We start from the raw sequence: 13,400 nt of genomic DNA, 5'->3' as shown, positions 1-13,400 counted from the left end.
AGTGTTTTAGGGTTTTGGGTAGTGTTGTAGTGTTTGCGTAGTGTAGGGTCATGCTGGGGATAGTGTTTTAGGGTTTAGGGTAGTGTTGTAGTGTTTGCGTAGTGTAGGGTCATGCTGGGGGTAGTGTTTTAGGGTTTAGGGTTGTGTTGTAGTGTTTGCGTAGTGTAGGGTCATGCTGGGGGTAGTGTTTTAGGGTTTAGGGTTGTGTTGTAGTGTTTGTGTAGTGTAGGGTCATGCTGGGGGTAGTGTTTTAGGGTTTAGGGTAGTGTTGTAGTGTTTGCGTAGTGTAGGGTCATGCTGGGGTGTAGTGTTTTAGGGTTTTGGGTAGTGTTGTAGTGTTTGCGTAGTGTAGGGTCATGCTGGGGGTAGTGTTTTAGGGTTTAGGGTAGTGTTGTACTGTTTGTGTAGTGTAGGGTCATGCTGGGGGTAGTGTTTTAGGGTTTAGGGTAGTTTAGTTGTTTAGTGTATGCTAAAGGCATATTCGTTCTAAAAGTTTTCGTTATTTTAATTTGCGGCCTAATAGTACATGCGGGATTTTTTTTGAGGACTGATGGTATGCGGGATTTCGTCATATATTCGCTAATCATACTTTCTATGGCAAAATGAACCCCCTCATTGTGTTCCTTTTTAAATTAAATGTTTTAAGAGTTACCACTTTATTCCAATCAAGATGGCTTCAGGTGTGCCATACCTTTGTATTAAGTAGGACTGTTAGCACTCTAGTTGTTCTTTAGAACACTCTGGGACATTCTGTCATTGGGCTATAGTTGGGCTACATCTGGCTGATATTTGGGCTACATTTGTTTTTTTTGTCTCTGGTGGCCATCTTTGGGCTACATTGGGCTACATTGGGCTACATTTGGGCTCCAACATATATATAGCCCAATGTAGCCCAATATATATTTTTCAAAGTTACTTTTCGTAAAAACCACTGGAGCCTATATCTTGAGACATAGCAAAGGCACATCGGGCTACCAGTCCCTACAATTTTCCCAAGTTTGGTGTAAATCCATTCAGCCGTTCAGGCTAAAAGTGAGGCCAACCGCCCTATGGAAAATTGCATGGGAAAAACACGTTTTGGGACCCCCCTTTTTTCTCTGCCCCCCCTTGACGAAACCCCCCCAAATTTTCAGGGGCTGCTCAGAAACAAAATGTTCCATTTTCCTGAAAATTTCAGCCAATTCTGTCCCCAAACGCCAAAGTTATTCGACATAGAATTTTCAAAAATCCATTAGGAAAAAAATCCTAACTATATATACCTACTGGCTATCGCCAGTAGGTAATATATAAAACCAGAGTCATGGGTTTTAGAACAAATCATAAAATAATGCACTTCAATTATGAAACTGTACCATTCATGTCGATGCGAAAAAGGTACTTTCGACAATTGGTCACTTGCAGGTCGAGTTACGTGGAACCCACGTAAGGCGACACGGGTCCCAGGACCATACCACAACAGTCAGTTGAATTTTACCTGGCCACAGAGGCCTGAGTGCAGAGTTGCCCTGGCTGTCCTTGGTGCTGAAACGGGACCCACAGTGGTACTAAATTTACTGCTTAGAAGGTGCTGGGGTAAAATCGAATGCAAAATCTCAACGCGGCCACAGCTGTGGTCGGATGAAGGTGTTGCAGAGTACCCTCTTAATGCAACGTCGAACAAAGCGGATAGTGGTATAGAAACGTTATTCTTCGATTAAATCAATTCATTACAATAAGAAAATGATGATTACAAAAAGTTATAAAAAAAATTCTGTAATACAAATGTTAAAAAGTTTGACAGAGCATAATTACATAGATCCAAGAGGGTACCAGATTTAATTTTTCCTAATTTTCCTGACGTGTGATTTCTGAAAAAGAAAATGTACCATGCGGGGCAGAATAACTTTATTGCTACAGAGGAGCCATACCATTAAAACACAGAAAAAGAGACGGACAAAGCACTAGTCCAGAAAAGTCAAACTGTCTGATCCGCTCACATTAAGGCTCTATCTTAAAAGAAAGATGGTCCCTACATTGGGGAAAGTAAGAGACTCTGGCGCCTCGGCTAAAAAACTCAGGCCATGAAAGAAAAAAATAAATAAATGAAATTTAAAAAAACACAGGCATCTGACAGCATTTATAGGAGGGAGGCGACCCAATGCAATAAGATGGAGATTTAGTTACTGGTACTCCCACTTAGTTAATCTTTTTTCCGTTAGTGACGAACTTGGTGAACCGGATATCGAGCATTGAGTTTGCTGGGTTCATGGCTGCTAAAATGGGTTGGCGACAGGAGCGAACAGAAAGTTTATTCCATTTGCCCCGTAGCAGCATCCTTCGATCGTTAAGTAAGGCTTGACTCCTTAGTACACACCCCCTGCACTTTGTGTAATCGTTTGAGCGGGGCCAATCTGGTAGATGGGGATAGTAACTGCACTGGTCACTAACAAGCCCTGGTAGTGGTAAGGCCAGCATATCAGTACTTCAATGTGGAAGAGGCGTGGCGCAGCAGCCAGGGTGCCAGACTCCGGACCACGGTGTTCACGGTTGGATTGCCCGTGTCAGGTTAGCCCAGCACCATGTGACTCTGGGCACGAGCTCGCTTAATCTTCCAGAGGTCCCGCAGCGCCAGGACAACTCTCCAGAGATAGCTGTGCGCTTTACAAATGCTGGTATTTCAATGTCCAGTGGCACACTGCTGCTGCCTGAGACTTGCTGAAGGGCAGGACTAGGTTTCTCTCAATACACTGGACTATCTACTTTTGGGCGATCACTCGGAAGGCCCAATGGCCAGCAATTCTTTAGTTCCAGGTGGTCGTTTTATCCTGCAGCGTGCAATGAAATAATGCCACTAGTCCAAGGGAGTCTGGAGTTGCCTTTGGCTTACAAAGATGTCCCAGTCTGGGGAGCCAGTCTTCGGTCCAGGACGAGTCACAGTCGAGCAGGTCCAGGAGCATTGCCACATGTACAGACTATCCCACCTTTGGTTTGTGCAGCTACTGTCATCAAACACTCACGCTCTTCTTTGTTGCAGTCTTCACAGATCGGAGGCTCTGGTTTCAGGGGTGCCCCTTACATGCTATATTTAGAGTATGATGGCAAGTGGCCAGTGGGCAACTTGCCCCAGTGTCTAATCCACCCCTTAGTGACCACACCAGGGCGTGTACCCTATTCAGGACCCTCCATTCTGCCGCTTGTAAAAATGGTTGAAACTTTCCCTGGCTGTAGACCAGGGTGCCTAAACTAGGGGTGTGGCTAGATTTTTTTGGGCGGTACACTCACGGACTAATTTACTCACTGCCTTGGTGCAAATGTACCTGGGGGTAGGGGAAGTGCATCTTCCTCCTTTGGGAGTCAGCCTTTCTGTATATCAAAACATCAATGTTGTCACGGGCATATTCACCGACTACAACGTCACTTTAACATTAATTTGATTTTCTATTCAGTGAATTTGAATTTTTCTCAAACTAAAAGATCTTTTTATCACACCCACTATGACATTACTTTAACCTTTGGTTTTGTCTAGTGCACACTGAACACTATAGCTGCGTAAAGGACCACGAGGCAACGCCTCCACCGACCTGGTTTGTGTATAATTTTGGCAATGTTATTGTACCTCGAGCATCTTCGTACAGAAATCAGTGACAAACTGAAGGGAAACATCCTTTACAACGCAACTTTTACCACGCAGTGCCTTTACGACGCAACTGTTACAACGCAAACCATTACAACGCATTGCGCTGGGGGGCGCTCTAGGATAGGGAATAGGTTTAATTTACTATCCAACACCTTCCCTAGTGTCCACGGGGACTGGAGTTGGAATAGTAAATTAAACTATTCACTATCCAGCACCCCAAAGCGCTATGCGTTGTAAAGGTTTGCCTTGTAAAAACCGTGTTGTAAAGGCATGCGATGTAAAAGCATGCGTTGTAATGTCATACATCCCAAACTGAATCCTCATATAGAGGAGACAACAAGACTACAAAGAGTTGAATCTCCACTAAACAAGGGTAGTTCCTCTTAATTATAAGTGCTTCTTTAATTGGTGTAGAAGCCCTCGTATTTCTCTGCATCAAGAACACACCATCAGAATCAGCGGGGAAACACGCCCGGGTCACTTTGGTGAATTGCATTATCTCTCCATTAACCTGGAAAACGACAGAAACGCGGTTGCATATCTTGTAGGTGATTTGGCGTATTTGCAAATTTAACAGTAATAAAAAGGGAGAACCGTGAACTTAGACCAGGAGGAGACAAGAAAGAACCCACACGTCTTGGGCAATCACTACAGAAGAGATTGCAAACCAATAAATCAATGATGCATTCTCCACCATCAAGGAGTTCAGATAATTTTTGAACGTACAATTGTTGAGAAAACACTCTGCCCATCAGCATTGAAAATGACAGGAACGACATGGCATATCACGAACGTGAAAGTGGCAAGGCCAAACTGGCATAGCTTGAGGGTGATCTGGTGCCTTTAAATAATCAGGAGCAATTACAAGTGAGAACTGTGGACTCTGCCTTCAGACCAGGAGACAAGAAAGAACCCATTCGTCTTGGACAATTACAACAGAAGAGTTTGAGCTCCAATAAAATCAATGATGCATTTCCCTCCATCAAGGATTTCAGATACTTTTCCAACGTGCCATTGTAGAGACAACACTGTCAATCAGCCTGGAATATGGCGGGAACGCCATTACATACTACTAAAGTGGAGGGGCGGAGTCAAACAGGAAGTGTTTGTAGGGGATTTGGTGCCTTTGCATGCTCTGTAGTAATTAAAAGGGAGAACTGTAGACTCTGCCCTCAAGCCAGGAGACAAGAACCCACTGGTGTGGTGAATAAACATCTACACAGTATTGCCGTCTTTTGGAATTTGATAAGACTCACAGGAGTTCTGTTTGCCTAGTAGATGTATCTAATGACTGTGGCCTCGTGTCCAGTCCTGCTTTTTCCAAGACTGTTACACTATGCCTGAAATCTCTTCCATTTGAGAATCTAAGATTGCCCACAGGAATGTTTCCCACTTGTCTGGGATCCGAGATGACTTCTCTTAGTTGGTGGTGAAACCTAGAGTGTGCAAAGTATTTAATCACCTTGATGTTCTTATATTTGATTTCAACCAGCCGTCTAAGTATGGGTAGACGAGTACTCTCCAATGCCTTAGGTGTGCTGCTACTGCAGCTAAGCATTTCATGAACACGTGTGGTGCTGGCAATTCAGAATGGTCATACCTTGAATGGTTATAGTTTTGTTCACTACAAGTCTGAGAAACGGGTTGAGTTTGCTTACTGGTATGTGCAGGTAGGTGTCCTTGAGGTCTGTGTTTGCCATGTAGTCTTTCTTTGTCAAAGAAAGACTGTTGTAGTGCTGTCATCTTGATTATTTGTGTTTTTATGAACTCGTTTAGGTACCTCAGGTCCAGTATTGGTCTTAAACTACTCCCTGGCCTGAAACCAGACAAGACATTGAGTTAACCATTTGAGTCTTTGTTTCTTGGGAACTAATTCTATAGTTTCTTTGCTGAACACCTCTTCCTGGTATAGTCGTTCATCTATCTATAATCTTAAGCCTTAGTTGCGTCGTTGGAGGGGACTTTGGTGACTCCATGCGATAGCCGCATTTTATGGTATTTCGTATCCACTTGTTGGAGGTAACGCTCTCCCATTCTTGCAAGAATCCTCAGATTCCTCCCCCTACTGGTGACTTGTGATGGGGGGGGGTTCCCTGTGGGCAGTCACTTGGTGGTGTGGTTCCTCTTTTGGGGTTCAGGCTCTTCCTCAGCCTCTACAGGGCTGGCTGGCTCTTGAGCGGTCCAGCCATCGTGGGGCTTTGGTAGGTTCCCTTCTCCGGCTGCTGAAGCCAGTGAAGGATGTGTGTGACCGTGTGGTTCCTTTTGTTGATGTTGCTCACTTTATCAGGGCCACACTTCCCCAAACATCCCCTTGTACTGTAGGGTCTCCATTGCCTTGGCGGTCTTGTCCTTTTTCATGCACTGAAGCGCTTAGTCCATCACCGCTCCAAATAGGCGGTCTCCTGTGAATGGCAGAGTGATGACAGCGGACTGGACCTTTGCCTGAATCCTGAGATCCTCAGCCAAGCATGTCTGCCCAATACTGTGGCTGTGCCGAGCTGTCTAAAGGCAGTGGCTGCAGCGTCCAGGGTGGATTTCAGGCATATTTTAGCAAAAGCCTTGCCCTCCGGCAGCACTGAGTTTGCTCTGGGAGATGTTCCATTAGCTCCTACATTTTGTTCCACTGTTGAGCATACCGATTTAGTAAGGCGTTTGGGTTGGTTATCCACCATAGTTTTGCTGCTAATCATTCCATCTTTCTCCCGTCAATTCTCTTGGTCTCCTTGTCTGAAGGTGGTCCTGTAGCTGCAGCTCTTTCCCATGCTGTAGCCATGCTAAAGGAGTTTGCTGGCACATTTTCCTGACATAAGGTGGGTCTCTTGATGAGAAGCTCTACTTCTTCTCTACCCCTAGAGTTATTGCCCTAGCCACAGCTGGTTCTTTAAAAGCCTTCTTGTTCTTCCTTCAGGTTGAGGACCTCCTCTAACTCTTCCTGCACCTCTGGGGTAGCGAGCTGTTCCTGCATTTCCATTTCCACCTGCCTTTTCAGTGGGTTTCTGTAAGCATGCAGCGAGTCATTGAATCCCTCTTCTTTTCAAATAGGGCTCTCCCTCGAGCAAATTACAATGTTTAATCGAGCTCCGCTTTAACTGTTTGTTTTCGATGTTGATGTGGACTAACCTTTCGACCTGGACTAGGTGCCTCGGCGTCAATGTAGTAGCTCTTCAACAGTCACGTCTCCTGTCTTTGCAGACAACATAAGCCAACTTTTGCCATCCCCCTCCCATGCCTTTGATCCAGTCAAGGTACCCTCCACTGTTGGCCCTTGTTGCTCTTCGGGCTTCACTCTGCCCTTTGTCATTAATGATTGTGGCATCATTGCCGGTTTCTTGAAGAAGGTCTTTGGCTTGACTTTCCTTGGCTCTGAAGGGTTACTTTTGGTGTATGTTCCTCCCTCGCCAGTTTCTTGTGGCTCTTGCCAGTCTGGCTCTAGACTATGTGCGAGCTCCGGCTGTTCCTCTTGGAAGGAAAATGCTACTTACCAGAATGCATCTGTTCTTGGCATGTAGAGCTGCAGAGTCTCACACTGAGCACTAGATGGCCACCTGGTGTTGGGCTCGGATGATTGCAGGTTGTCGTCGTCTTGGAAGCAGTCTTTGAAGTCACGAGATAGGTGACTTCTCCCTTGGACGATACTGCGCATGGTTATCGACTCCATCCTTAGATTGTTTTTCGCCATGATGGAGTTAGTAGAAAGAAAAAAAGATGTCCCATGTGTGTATATCTAAGTAAGATAGAACTGGAACAGATACAGGTACCGGGGTGGTGGGTGGGCGTGTGAGACTCTGCAGCTTTACATGCCAAGAACAGATGCATACTGGTAAGTCGCTTTTTCCATTCGAGGCATATGATCTCACACTGAGCATAGACTATACAGCAGTATCTCCCCTAGCGGTGGTCACCTGTATCCGTTGCAGTAGTTTGAAAGTTTTGAGGACAGCTTGGCCTACAGTAGTTTGCTGCTTGGCTTGCACATCAAAACAATAGTGTTTAGTGAAGGTGTGTGTTGTAGACCATGTTGCTGCCTTACAGATGTCTTCTAGGGGAATGTTCCCTGAAAAAGCCAGAGGCTCCTAGTTTGCGTGTGAAGTGCTCTCTAGGAGGAATTGTTAATGTGAGTTTTGCTTTTTGATAGCATATTTGTATACATTTTACAATCCACCTTGCAATACCAGCTTTATAGATGGGATTGCCTTCATGTGGTGGAGAGAAAGCTACAAACAATTGTTTTGCGAAAGGATTTAGTTCCGTCAATGTAATAAAGAAGGGCTCTTTTCACGTCTAGGGTGTGTAGAGCTCTTTCTGCTAGAGAGTCTGGGTTTTGAAAAAACACTGGCAACTCCACTGATTGATTAAGATGGAGTGATGACATTAGGAAGGAATTTTGGATTTGTTCAAATCAAAATATCTTTATTTCGATTGTTGGAAGCAATCATAAAAGTACAGAATAAAAACACATTATTTACAATATTAAAAATACATAATTACAGTACAAGAATTCATCGATTTCAAGGGGTTCATCAATTTCGAGGGATTCAAGGTCCAAGAATGGAATTTAAATATAAAGTCCGTTTTAAATGTCCATGCTTTTTCTAATGCACATCACATTTTTTAAATACAAAGTTGTTGTTGCTACACCTACATGGTTATCAAGGCATTGAATATTAAGCATTGCCACTCGGCACTGACGATATCCTAATTCTCTTAGAAATGGCAATAAAACATTTTTCCTCATTGCGTCAAAAATTTGCAGAATAGGAAAACATGAATGGTACTCTGAGGTGAGACATTATCGCAGGGACAAGAAGGTAGATCATGCATCTTATTGTTAGTCGTAGGAAAACTAACCAGTCTGTGGAAAATACCAAATCTGAAGCGTGAGAGTAAAAAGCGCTCATATTTATTAGACACATGTATTAGGTAGGGCTGAATTTTAAAAGTCGTTAAAACCATTTGATGCTGTAGGACAGAAGGTTTTAGGACGTCCGTTGCAATTCTATGAGAATCCAAAGGAGCTAGACCCTCGCTTTTCAGCTCTTTCCGCGAGATAGCTGAAATATTGGTAGGGTTCAAGAAGTAATCTTCTCTTGTGGTAAATAAATAAATAATACCTCTATTTTTGAATGCATAAATGAATAACAGATAGCTCAATAAATAAGAGTCAAGATTCGAGGTAGTAGGAGTTTTGCAGGTTTAATACAGCATAAGGACAAGAACAGGACAACCTGCACAGGAATAGGATGGCAGAATCGGAATTGGCGGAAGGAGTAACTTTTTAATAACAGTACATGAGCATATATACATAACGCAAACACATAGCATTACATTGCAATAGGCGTAGCAGTGGGTGGAGCAATAGGCGTGACGCGTAGCAGTCGCGAATGATAAGGGTGAAAGTGGGTGTAACAGGGCGTATACATAGACATGTGATGCAAACGTAACAGAATATGTCATGAATGGGGCGGAACCCATGGAGGGGGCTACCTAAGGAGCCGGGACCTCTAACCTAATGGTGCGCGCAAACTAGCAATGACGTGTTACTAGGAGAAGCTGGGGGCTATGAACTCTGTGCTAGGAGCAGAGACTGAAGTCTGGAGAGTCAGGGCGACATGTACCTAAACAGTATCTAGTATCTGATGTTTAGAGAACATGTTGATATAAACTAGAAGTTAGGAAGGGAAAGGCTAACAGACTCTAAGACTGGAGCATGCATTATTCTACATGTAGTGCGTGATGAGGAATATGAAATGACCATTAATACAGTATTTCTCTTACACTGAGCCGTAAAGGCTAGACAATGACAGAAACTATTGATGCGATTCAGTAGCTTTAGGAATGCAGAGAAGGAGGACTGAACTGATAACTGGAACTATAACATACTCTTGGCAGACTCAGAGGCAGAGCCAGGCTGAACCGGGCACTGCGAGGCAGGAAGTAAGTGAAGGGTCGAGGATACAGGTGGGGGCTGTGTCGCTCCTCAGCGAGAGCTCAGGAGACAGGAGCTGAATCTGATGTTCGGGCTCTTTTGAGGCCTAGAAACGGGGACTTTTCAATGAAATAACGTGCACACTGAGAAACGTGGCAACGTAGCTTTACATAGGCCTGATATTCGTAGTATTCACGAGAACTGAAAACTGACATACTAGAGGTGGACACAACTATAATTGCGTCTTTGATCGAACATGGGGAATACATATGCATATTAATCATGCACACATAACATATGATGGAGGAGGCGTAGGGACACAGAACATGGCATAATTTACTTTTCCACATTCCCTCCTTGTCACTACGTTTCCATCAGGAAACATCAATATTCATGATACCATCTATCATTTCATACAGTATCAATTGCTCGTCTCGAATTTTCTTGGAACGGGATTTAGAACGGGGCTTGGGACTAGGAATACATGATGTAGCACAAATGCCGCAAATCGCAGGGCCACATTGTATACAGAGGCAGCAGCTGAATATGATCGCTACTGCAATACCTAGAAAGGACAATACTTTCCATCCCCAAGCGGAAATTATATTCCAGAACCAACCGGACCATGTCCAGGTGCCTGGATCTTGGTGTAACAGATGGGCAATTTTATGAAGTCTGGTTATAGCTGAATAAACAGACGGCGCGTTATTTGGAATGAAAATGCAGCAACTAGATCCGATGACTCTACATGCCCCGCCCCTATCGGCCAGTATGACGTCAAGGACGAGACGATTTTGCAAAACTACAAATCTCATAGCAGATTGCTCTTCGGTTAAGTTACCTAGAGCAGAGGCAGTCTCATTTACTACAGCTTCAAGGGTTCTGGTTAATCTACGGATTAGCTTACTATTCTGGATAGGGCCTATAAAGAAGAAGAAACCTCTATTGAAATCTGTATACTGTTCTAGAGCAGTTTCAGTATAATCGACAATGGGGGACTCCCTTCTATGTCTAATGTGTACTAGATGTGTGTTTCTGTGATAATCAGATGGGGCTAGGAAAACAGGTGGCAGTAGGAAGGCAATATAACAGGTTCCCTCCCAATCGAGGGGCAGACGGACATATGCGGTTTGACCACAAATAAAATATGAATGACGTGAAGCTTTGAAAATAGATTTCCTACTGTCACTATACTTGATAATAGTGGTACAATCACTATGTCCTACATGTACGGAACCATTATTTCGGACACATAATTCGCCTTTGACTGGTAGTACTGAAATAGCAGGTAAGTCTGGAGTAGTATCAGACTGAACATTCAGGACCATGAAATTCGAAGAATAGTTACCTAAATTATACACTTCATTTTCTAGATCTAACCCGGTTCTGTGGGGAAGACCTTGCTTGTCTGGAAAACATGTACTGTTAAGAAAAGACATATCTGTTGAGGATGACGTTAACGTGGACCATGCTCCACACGAACCATTATGTGAAAACGGATAAGGAAAGAGTGGCAGAACTCCTTTCGGTGTCTTGAAAGGGGGGAGTCGGCCACATACCCAACAATTAGTGGCATTGCTGGTCTGGTGTGAATAATGTAACATGCGGATAAAAGAATTATTTCGCATAGCGAGGCGGTAAGAGAGTTCATGGGGAGGCAGATCACTAAACGTGTGCTCTGCTGTAACATTAGAAGACTTATTTACATGAGGAACTGGAAGATACAGGTAAAATGCATAACTGGTGCAGGAAATCATAATGCTGAGAAATAAAATGAAACTTAGAAAAACGATACATCGGATTGAGTTTTGACTAACTCTCTCACTATGGGGGTCTATTTTATACATGTCAGAAACAGTCTAACCGTTTCACCTAGGGGAGGACTTAGACAATCAAACTGGCTGACTTATTTTACTAGACCGGAGTTTCAACTTATACTCCTGTTGCGGAGTTTTCTCTAACAGGGGGGGTTCAGTATCATTGTTCTTTGCGGGACAGTCCTTAAGAATAGTACTTTGGCAATCCTTCAAATCCTGGGAAATGTTCTTTGAGACCGGTTTCAGTCCATAAAACTTCTTTATATGCGAAAGATGCACCCAGCCTTTGCGTCCCTCCAACTTCACGGCTGTACGGGTGGCGAGGAGTACCTGTCGGGGCTCCTTCCAGCGAGGCTCCAGCGGACTTGATCGGTCGAAATTACGCACTAGGACCATGGATCCGGGAACGATTTCATGCGGTGCCACCTCGGTATTGTCTGGAAATGCGGCGGCAACCTGTGAACGACAAGAGTTGAGGGCAGACATCAAGGAAGCTAGGTAATCTGTCAGCATATTACTTGAAACATCGGTAATACTTCGGGGTCTAGGAGTACCCCACATGTTAGTGGGGCGGCCGAAAACGACCTCATACGGGGACAGACCTGATCTGGAATGTGCGACCATGCGCATATAGAACAAAGCAACTGGCAGAGCTACTAGCCAGTCTACACCTTTCTCTTTACATACTTTGGCGATGCGGATTTTCAGGGTCTGATTATGTCTCTCTACGAGACCTGCTGCTTCAGGGTGGCGTACACAATGGAACTTCCACTGGTACCCTAACAAAAGGGAAACATGTTTCATGAGTTCAGATGAGAATGGCTGGCCGTTGTCAGAATATACGACTCTAGGGAGTCCATAACGGGGGAAGAACTCACGAACCAACTGCTTGGCAGTGGTCGCAGCTGTGTAATCTGGGACTGGATATGCTTCTGTCCACCTGGACAAAGCGCATACAACTACAAGGACATACTTGAAACCTCGACATCGCTCCATCTGAATGTAATCCATCTGGAGGACTTCAAAAGGGTGGTCAGGGGGCTGGAATCCACCTTGTTCCACCGGGACACTTTTACCTGGATTAAACTGGCAACATATCATACAGGTACGGACTTTCTGCTTGGCTGCAGCTCGTAAATGCTTGTTGAACCAAATGTTCTGAATACTGTCTAACATAGCTTTTTCCCCTAAATGTGCTGGACTATGTGCGGTATTAATAATGACTTGAACCATAGAGTCGGGGAGAAACCATGTGGCTCTACCCTTCGTTAACCATCCCTGATCTGTCTGGACCCCTCCTTGTTCGGACCATTTCTTGATTTCCTCGGGAGTAGCATGTAACTGGATATCTATGACATCTTGAGTAGGGTCCTTAACTGTCATACATGTAGTCAGATCTGGAGTATGTGTCGGTGTCGGGTTAACTGGAATGTCTGGAGTCTGTGCTGTAAGCTTGGCTGTGCGATCTGCTAGATCGTTACCTTGAGAAATAGTGTCAGTAACTTTCGTATGTGCTTTGCATTTCATGATGGCAATGGATGTCGGTAAATGTATTGCATCTAACAGAGCTTGAATAAGGAAACCATGCTGAATCTTGGTTCCATGAGAAGTCATGAAACCTCTCTCCTGCCACAGCACTCCGAAGTCGTGTACAACTCCAAATGCGTAGCGTGAATCTGTGTAAACATTAACTTTCAGGTTCTTGGCATGTATGCAGGCTTGTGTCAGAGCAACTAGCTCTGCTGCTTGAGCAGACAGGGTGTCAATACGGTGTGTCTCTATAACTTCGGTGTCAGTAGTCACTGCATACACGGCGACTAGATCTCCTGTACTAGTTCTCATGCATGAACCATCCACATAAAGTGTCAGGTCAGGGTCTGGTAACGGAATATCGGTCAGGTCTTGTCTTGGCTTTGTCGTAATGTTGACTACTTCCACACAGTCGTGTGTGGCAGGATTTGAATTAGCTGATGGTAACAGTGTAGCAGGATGTAGGACGTTGCAGCGTCTGATTTTATGTGTGGCTGGAACAGTGTCAATT

This window comes from Lissotriton helveticus, chromosome 3_1 (genome assembly GCF_964261635.1).
Source record: "Lissotriton helveticus chromosome 3_1, aLisHel1.1, whole genome shotgun sequence".
In the NCBI taxonomy this organism is placed as follows: domain Eukaryota; kingdom Metazoa; phylum Chordata; class Amphibia; order Caudata; family Salamandridae; genus Lissotriton; species Lissotriton helveticus.
The sequence above is the reverse complement of the archived record's forward strand: the minus strand, read 5'-3'. Positions refer to the sequence as shown.